The sequence below is a fragment of the Leopardus geoffroyi genome, chromosome E3, assembly GCF_018350155.1.
Source record: "Leopardus geoffroyi isolate Oge1 chromosome E3, O.geoffroyi_Oge1_pat1.0, whole genome shotgun sequence".
In the NCBI taxonomy this organism is placed as follows: domain Eukaryota; kingdom Metazoa; phylum Chordata; class Mammalia; order Carnivora; family Felidae; genus Leopardus; species Leopardus geoffroyi.
In genome coordinates this window covers 38,338,500-38,346,648 of record NC_059340.1, presented here as the reverse complement: position 1 = coordinate 38,346,648, position 8,149 = coordinate 38,338,500, and positions in this window count along the sequence as shown.

Genomic DNA, 8,149 nt, shown 5'->3' with positions numbered 1-8,149 from the left:
CGCCACACCCTCAGCAGCCTGGGGCTGCAGACTTCCTCCCCAGGCCCGCCCGCCCGCCCGGCCCCCACTCCTGCTCCCCTCCCCTTTCGCCTCTTCCCAGCCAGACCAGGCCTTGGGCTTCCTTTCCAGAGACATTCTCCTGGAACTGCAACAGAGAGAAAAAAGAAAGCCACTGGGGCCGGGAGACACCCTGATCTGCTCTGCTGACTCTCTCTCCTGCAGCGAGCACTGACCAGCCCAGATCTCCCCCAGCTGTTAGCGGCAGTCATGGGTTCATCCATTCAGCAGGTATCTGAGCACCTACTATGGGGACGAACAAGATGTGGACAAGCCCCCGGTGTCGTGGAACTCAGCCCAGCACGAGTCAGACAAAATCGGGTCCACATACAGAAAACAATTCCAAGGGTGGGAAGAACTATAAAGGAAAGACAGAAGGGCTGCAAAAGATGACAAGTGACAGAGGGAGGGTATTGGGGTGGGGGCCTCTCTCAGAGGTGACTCATAAGCAGAGGTCTGAAACGTCCTCTCCAAAGCACTTCTCAGCGATCATTTCACGAGAACTACAGCATTGTGAACCAGAGAACTCCTAGCACTCGGCAACTTCTTTTTGTTTATTTTATTTATTTTGAGAGAGAGACCATACAAGAGCAAGGAAGGGACAGAGAAAGGGAGGGAGAGAGTGAGTCCCGAGAAGACTCCACATTGCCAACTGTGGAACCTGACGCGGGGCTCGAACTCAAGAACCATGAGATCATGACCTGAGCCAAAACCAAGAATCAGGCGCTTAACTGACTGAGCCACCCAGGTGCCCCCACTCACCAAGCTCTTGAGGTCGCTTCCTCAGGTTTCTATCAGAATGAATACGGGGAGGTCCGCCTATATTGCTTTAATTAGAGCTTTGTTGAGATAGCATTCACATATCATGCAATTTACCGGTTTAAAGTATACAAAGTATAAAGTATACAAGTATTCGTGGGTTTGAGCCCCTTGTCCGGCTCTGTGCTAACAGCTCAGAGCCTGGAGCCTGCTTCTGATTCTATGTCTCCCTCTCTCTCTCTGTCCCTCCCCCATTCATGCTCTCTCTGTCTCTCAAAAATAAATGTTAAAAAAAAAATTTAAGTATACAAGTCAACGGCTTCCAGTTGTGCACAATCAATTTAGAACATTTGCAACACCCCAAAAAGACACCTGGCACCCACTAGCATTTACTGTCCATCACCACACCCCCAGTCCCCAGCACCTGCTAGTGTGCTTTCTGCCTCTGTGGATTTGCCTATGCTGGGTGTTTCCTGTCAACAGAATCACAGTATGTGGCCCTTTGTGTCTGGCTTCTTGCACTTATGCTTTCAAGGTTCATCGGTGATGGAACAGGTGCCAGTGCTTCTGTTCTTTTTATGGCTGATAATACTCTACTGTATGGATGGACCACGTGGTTGGTTTTTTTTTTAATGTTTATTTATTTACTTTTTTTTTTTGAGAGAGCACACGTGCGGTAATGGGGGAGGGGCAGAGAGACAGAGAGAGGGGAACAGAGAGTGTGAAGCAGGCTCTGCACTGATAGCAGAGAGCCGAATGTGAGGCACAAACCCACGAACCACGAGATCATGACCTGAGCTGAAGTCAGACGCTGAACTGAGCCACCCAGATGCGCCGGACCATGTTTTATTTACCCATTCATCAGTTGATGACATTTGGGTTGTTTCCACTTTTGGCTGTTGTAATGCTGCTGTGAATACCTCTACACGTTTTTGCACGGACATATGTTTTCATTGCTCTTGGGTAGATACTTAGGAGTGCAATTTCTGGGTCAAGTGGTATCTCCATGTTGAGTTGCTGCCAGACTGTTTTTTTTGTTTTTTTTTTAAGTTTATTTATTTATTTTGAGAGAGAGAGAGAGCACAAGTGGGGTGAGGCAGAGAGAAAGGAGAGAGAATCCCCAGTAGGCTCCGCACTGACATCACAGAGCCTGATGTGGGGCTGGAACTAACGAACCGAACCGTGAGATCACGACCTGAGCTGAAGTTGGATGCTTAGCTGACTGAATCACCCAGGCTCCCCGCTGCCAGACTGTTTTAAAGTGGCTGCACCATTTGACATTGCCACCAGCAGTGTGTGAGGGCTCTGATTCCTCCCTATCCTCCCCAATACTTAACTTTCGTTCCTCTTTTGTTATAGCCATCCTTGGGGGTGGAAAGTGGTATCTCACTGTGGGTTTGACTTACAGTTCCCTAAAACCTGCCCTGAGGTGCCCTGAGCTCTCCCTTTCCTTCCATACTCATGCTGCCCCAACCCCTGAGTAACCCAGTCCCTTCAAACCCTACATCAGGTCCTGTTTGATCCACCTCCCTTCTCGTAAGGGTCAAACCTATAGCCAGCCCAGTTCAGCCAGTGTCTACCACTTGAGGTTTCAAGTACAAGAAACAGGGGAGAGGAGAGAAGGGGGTCCTGGTGTGTGCCCCCAGGGCAGACAGGGAGGAAAGCGGTCCTCAGGCAAGTTCTGACAGGAGGCCCTACACATCTATCTGTACCCCACTAAAATCTAAGCTCTCCTGCATTGGGCTCTGTGCTGACAGCTCAGAGCCTGGAACCTGCTTTGGATTCTGTATCTTCCTCTCTCTCTGCCCCCTGCTCATCCTCTGTTTCTCTCAAAAATAAACATTTAGAAAGAAAAGGAAGGAAGGAAAGAAGGAAGGAAGGAAGGAAGGAAGAAGGAAGAATAAGTAAACAAAATAGTTTTAAAAAGTAGTTAGAGGGGCACCTGGGTGGCTCAGTCGGTTAAGTGTCCAACTTCGGCTCAGGTCATGATCTCGTGGTTCCTGAGTTCGAGCCCTGTGTCGGGCTCTGTGCTGACAGCTCCGAGACTGGAGCCTGCTTCGGATTCTGCGTCTCCCTCTCTCTCTGCCCCTCACCTGCTCATGCTCTGTCTCTCTCTGCCTCTCAAAAATAAATAAATGTTAAGAAAAAAAAATTTTTTTAATGTAGTTAGACATGGGAGACAGAGGTGCAAAGAGACCAGTGCCTGGGGTGCCAGGGAGATGGCATGGTCAGGAAGACGAGAGGGTATTAATCCTTTTATCATGAAAAGCATACAGAAGTCAGAAGTTCCCAGCAGGAAAGCCTGGCTACTGGATGGCTCCCTTAAAAATGGCAGGTGCTAGGGCGCTTGGGTGTCTGAGGTCATGATCTTGAGTTCGTGAGTTGGAGCTGCACATCAGGCTCTCTGCAGTCAGCTCCGAGATTGCTTCAGATCCTCTGCCCCCTCTCTCTCTGCCCTCCTTCGCTGATGCTCTCTTTCTCTCTCAAAAATAAACATTTTTTTTTTTGATGGCAAAAAAAAAAAAAAAAAAAAACAAAAAGGCAGGTGCTGGGGCACCTGGGTGGCTCAGGTGGTTAAGTGTCCGATTCTGATTCTTGATTTCAGCTCAGCTCATGATCTCATGGTGTGTGGCCTCAAGCCCCACATCGGGCTCTGCACTGACAGCGTGGAGCCTGCTTGGGATTGTCTGTCTCCCTCTTTCTCTGCCTGCCCCCTCCCTCCCTCTCTCAAAAATTAATAAACAAATATTTTTTAAAAACGGCAGGTAGTTTTTCCCCTATCAGGGTGTGCTGCTTTGGGAAGGAGCCATGTAGAACCCACTCCAGCCGGACCACCTTAGGATGAAGGTGTGGCCAGATTCCCCTCAAATCAGAGTCTATTTGGAACAGCTCAGTGGGCTAGCCTAGGGGAAACCTCAGGTCAGCCCATAGAAAAATCAGCCTGGCACACCCCAGAGACTGAGTAGAAACACTGGGGATTGTCCTGAATAGAGATGGGTGTTCCCCTGGCTATGCCTCTTTGACACACGTCTAGCAAAGGAGGTCCAAGGACGGAAGCTTAGGGAATACCACAGGCAGACTGGAAGCCAGTATAGAGCCCAGAGGGCTGAGGAGGTAGGCACAACCTGGGGCTGGTGGAGAAGCAGCTCAGAGGTCTCTGTGCAAAGAACTGCCTGAAGGAAGCTCAGGACAGGGAGCTCAGAAGAAAGTGAGTGACGTAGGGCGGACGGCTCAGCTCTTCGGGGAAACTTGGCAGGGGAGGGCTGGAGACAGGGCTATCGCTTGAGACACCATCATTTATTGTAAACAGGGGAGAAGCTGTGCTGATGACAGCGCTCCAACGGAGACTAGGATGCGTTTAAATCCAGTCATGGAATCCAGCCCACACCAGGCTCCGCTCTGCTAGAAAGCGCTGGAAGGGAAGGGGTTTCTCATGGCTGCCCGGCTGGGAGGTCCAGGCCAAGTTAGAGGACCACATGCATCACAACCATTTGGGAGCCTCTTAAACATGCAGACCCCTGGGCTCTGCCTCAGATTTAGTGGGTCAGCTGGTTAAGTTTGGGAACTTGCTGGGGCTCTAAGACTCAGAATATTGCAGAGAAGCACAAGTCTGCAGGGAGGGGAGGACCAGCTCAACAGGAAACAATGCACAGGGAGTGACTGTTCACCACAAGCCCCTGTCCCTGGGGATTACTTGAGGGGACCTGCTCACATGTCCTGGCATGCTATCACCATGAGTCTCAGACCTATCTCGCTCCACCTGGACACCCTCACACTTGCAGCCCACCTGGTCAGTGGCCGTAACTCCAGCTGCCCCCTTAGTTCAAGGCCAGGACACGCAGATGGGTCCCAGGTGCCCAGGTGGACTCATTCGCCTGATGGGCCCAGCTCCCAAAACCAAAGCCCCAGACTTGACGAGGAGGAAGCCCCAGCTGGATGGCCCTGCCAGGCATCCGCTAAAGCGTCTCTGGCCGCACCTACACCAGTCCCTCCTGAGAAAGGACCGACTCATCCGGCCTAGACACAAAGGCCTGGGGACAAGGCCGAAGGACTGCAGAGCAGAGAGGAAAGAAGAGCTCAAAGCATCTCTGTCCCCTTTGGTCATGTTCCCCACAGAATATATATGTGTGTGTGTGTGTGTGGGGGGGTGTTCTCCAAGCCAAAAGTAAAGTATATCCCCTCTGTGGGGATGAATCAGCTCCCTGAGGCACAGGATTCGGGAGTCCAACAGTCCCATCTTTGGCTACTTTATAGCTGTGCACTCTCAGGCAAATCACTTAACCTCTCGGAGCCTCTTTCTCCTCTACGAAATGCACCTAAGAGTAAGTCCCCCTGTGGCCCATACCATCAGGACTTCTGACTGACTGGTGACCTGAGGCTTGGACACAGAGGGTTGGGACCCACTCCTAACCTCAGGCCTACATTTCACGCCACAGCCCCAGGGCCAAGACTGGAAGGTGTGTCCAGCCAAGGAGTAAATTGCATGATTCGCCATCCCTGCCCCCAGTAGAAACCCACATGCCTTCCTGGAATCAGAGGCACAGGCAGACCTACCTCCTTTTTCCACATTTCCCCCCTTCCCACAGCAGAGAAAGCAGTTCGTAGAGAACTCAGATTGGCAACCCTGAGGCCCTCCCCCCACCCTCCCCGCCAGGGCAGCGGTCAGGGAATCCGCTTGCCAGGGCAGACTTGGGTGGGTTTCATGCGTCCGTTTTCATTGCTGCAGGCTCACAGGGAGGTTTGAGTGATTCTGGTGGTCTGCAGTCGCTGGTGAATACACTCGGCCTGCCTGCCTGGCACCGCAGGCACTGCCTTTGTTACTGCTCGGAGCACTCGGCCATATTGCCCCCCTTCCCGCCCCCCCCCACCCCCCGCCCCAGGCTCTCAGCCTTCCACCCTCCCTCTCTGAAGCCACTAATACCTGCTCCAGAGCCTGGAGGGGTGACAAGTGCTTCCCAGACGTGCTCGGAGGCGCCCACTACACCCTTGTCCTGTGCACTGATTTGAGGCTGGGTTTCAGAGCCCCAATTGCTGGGTATACAGTACAGCAGGCTGGCTTTTAGGGCCGACTGCTGGCAAAGCCGGCCCTGCCTGCCCATCCTTCATTCCAGGTCAGTCATCCCCATTTCCGTTTAGGACTCTGGGAGGAAATAGAGGTCGGGCATAGAGGACCTGTCTTGGGCAAGGTCACCCCACCCTGGGTCTCCTGGGTGTGTTTCAGGCAATGACCTAAATTTCCTTGGGCTCCAATGCTGTGTGACCTTGGGCAAGTTATTTAACCTTCCTGAACCTCATTTCCTCTCACATAATGGTACTGTCCAGGTCCCGGTTGTCCCGAGGAATGAAGGAAATTATATGCATAAAGCACCTAGCGCTTTGCCCGCTACCCGTTCCACACCTGAGCTATTTTATCATTCTTCCACCCTTTTTGTTCTCCCTTCTCTCCACTCCAGCCACACAGGCCTCAGTGCCCTGGGGCTCCTCAAAACCCCTGGTATAGGTTTGTTCCCTGGCTTCTCCTCAGGGACCCTGCCTAGTCGTCTGGTTGACGCGGTCCCCCCCACGTTGTTCGTTGTTCATCCTCGCCTTAACACTCTCTCGGACATACTGGACATCCTACTGAGTCACCCCGCTGGCCTCTCTCGCCGTGGAACGTAAGCCCTCTGAGGGCAGGGCTTTCGCAGTACGGCCCACCCAGGGGGCGAGGGCCAGGAGTGAATGAAGGAGTCCTATCCAGGGAGCCTAGCCCTGGGGCCGACCCCGCCCTGGGGGGCAGTCAAGCCCAGCCCAAGACAGAGGAGCAGCGCGCGGGGGGCCGCCGGCCTCAGCTGGCTGCGGAACGCGGGCTCCCGGGGGCGGCGCGGAGGACAAAGGGCGGCCCTACCTTTGCGGGGGGCGCGCGGGCACCTCCCCCAAGGTGGCTCCGGCGCGCGCCCGCGAGGTCACATCCCGGGCGCGCCGGCCGGAAGGAGGCCCAGCGCGGGGCGGAGGGCGGGGCGTCATTGGGCAGACCACGCCCCCGGGGCGCGGGGCCACGGCGGGGGCGGGGCCACTGGACCGGAGCCGCCTCGCACTTCCGCTCGCCCGAGCCGGCTCATTCATATTCATAAAGACAGGCGAGGGGCGTGTCCCGTGTCCCCGCGGCGCCCCGCCCCCGGGCCGCCGATCCCTCCCCGGCGGAGGCTCCGGCCCCAGTGGGGCGCCCCCGGCTTCCGCCTCCGGGAGGGAGTTTCCACTTGGTCACAACTCAAAAATGTGTCGCTCCCGCTCCTCCGCCCCCTCGTCTTTGCCCTGGGCGGGGGGTCTCCACCCACGGAAAGCAAGGAGGGCGGGGCCAGGGGAGGGGCGGCTCCTCCTTCCTGGGGCAGGTCCATAGGGATGGGCTGACCCTTCCCTTTCTCCCTTCCTCCAATTTAGCGCTTGTAATAATCCTCATTTTTAAAACAAAATAATAGTTATACTTTATTGAGTGCTCGTTTTGTTGCAGGCACTGTGCTTTTTATATTATCATGCCCAAAAGCTCGGAAAAGAGTGACTTACCCACTATCACACTGCTGGCCTTGAGCTTTTTCGGAAAGGTTCGTACTGTTGGGTTCGAGGGGCAGAAGCTTGTCCCCCACCACTTTTTAGGAACTGGGCTTACTTAAAGCACTCATGGCTGGCTGGGGGTGGCTGAGGGGTGCACCTGAATGCCCCATTTGAGGGAGAAGCTACTACTGGAGGAAAGCAAAGCATGAAGCCAGGACAGGCTACACAATTTGCCAGACCCAGTGCAAAATGAAAATTCCAGGCCCTGTACTCCAAAATGATTAAGAACTTCAAGAGGGTGATGGCAGAATATTCAGCCAAACATGGACCCTGCTGAGTACCAGGACTGCACAGGTGAATGTCCATGAACCTGCGTGATGAAGTAGCTCAGCAGCTCTTCTAGGGGCTGAGAAGCCAGCAGGGATACCCCCACCGCCCACCTCCAATGCCACCTCACTCACCCCTACACCCCAGCCCAGGACCCTCACTTCCACACTGGCATCCAGGGCTCAGCCTCCAGAACGCCAAAGCTGAGCATTTCAGGCCATCTAGAACTGGATTCCTGGGGGTCTGGTGAGTCCTGTGGGGACAGTGTGTCCTAAACCTGAAACACCCAGCTGGCCTTTGAGGCTGGGCCTCCTGGACATTCTCAGCCCTGGGCCATCTGGACAGGTGGGCTGGCTCATACATGCCAGGCCCCGCACAGGACTCAGTTCTGACTCGAAGCCCTCTTCTCTTGCTGGAGCAGGGTGTGAGGAGCAGCCCAGGCTGCTTCCCAGAATAAACACCCCACCCACAGTCAGCC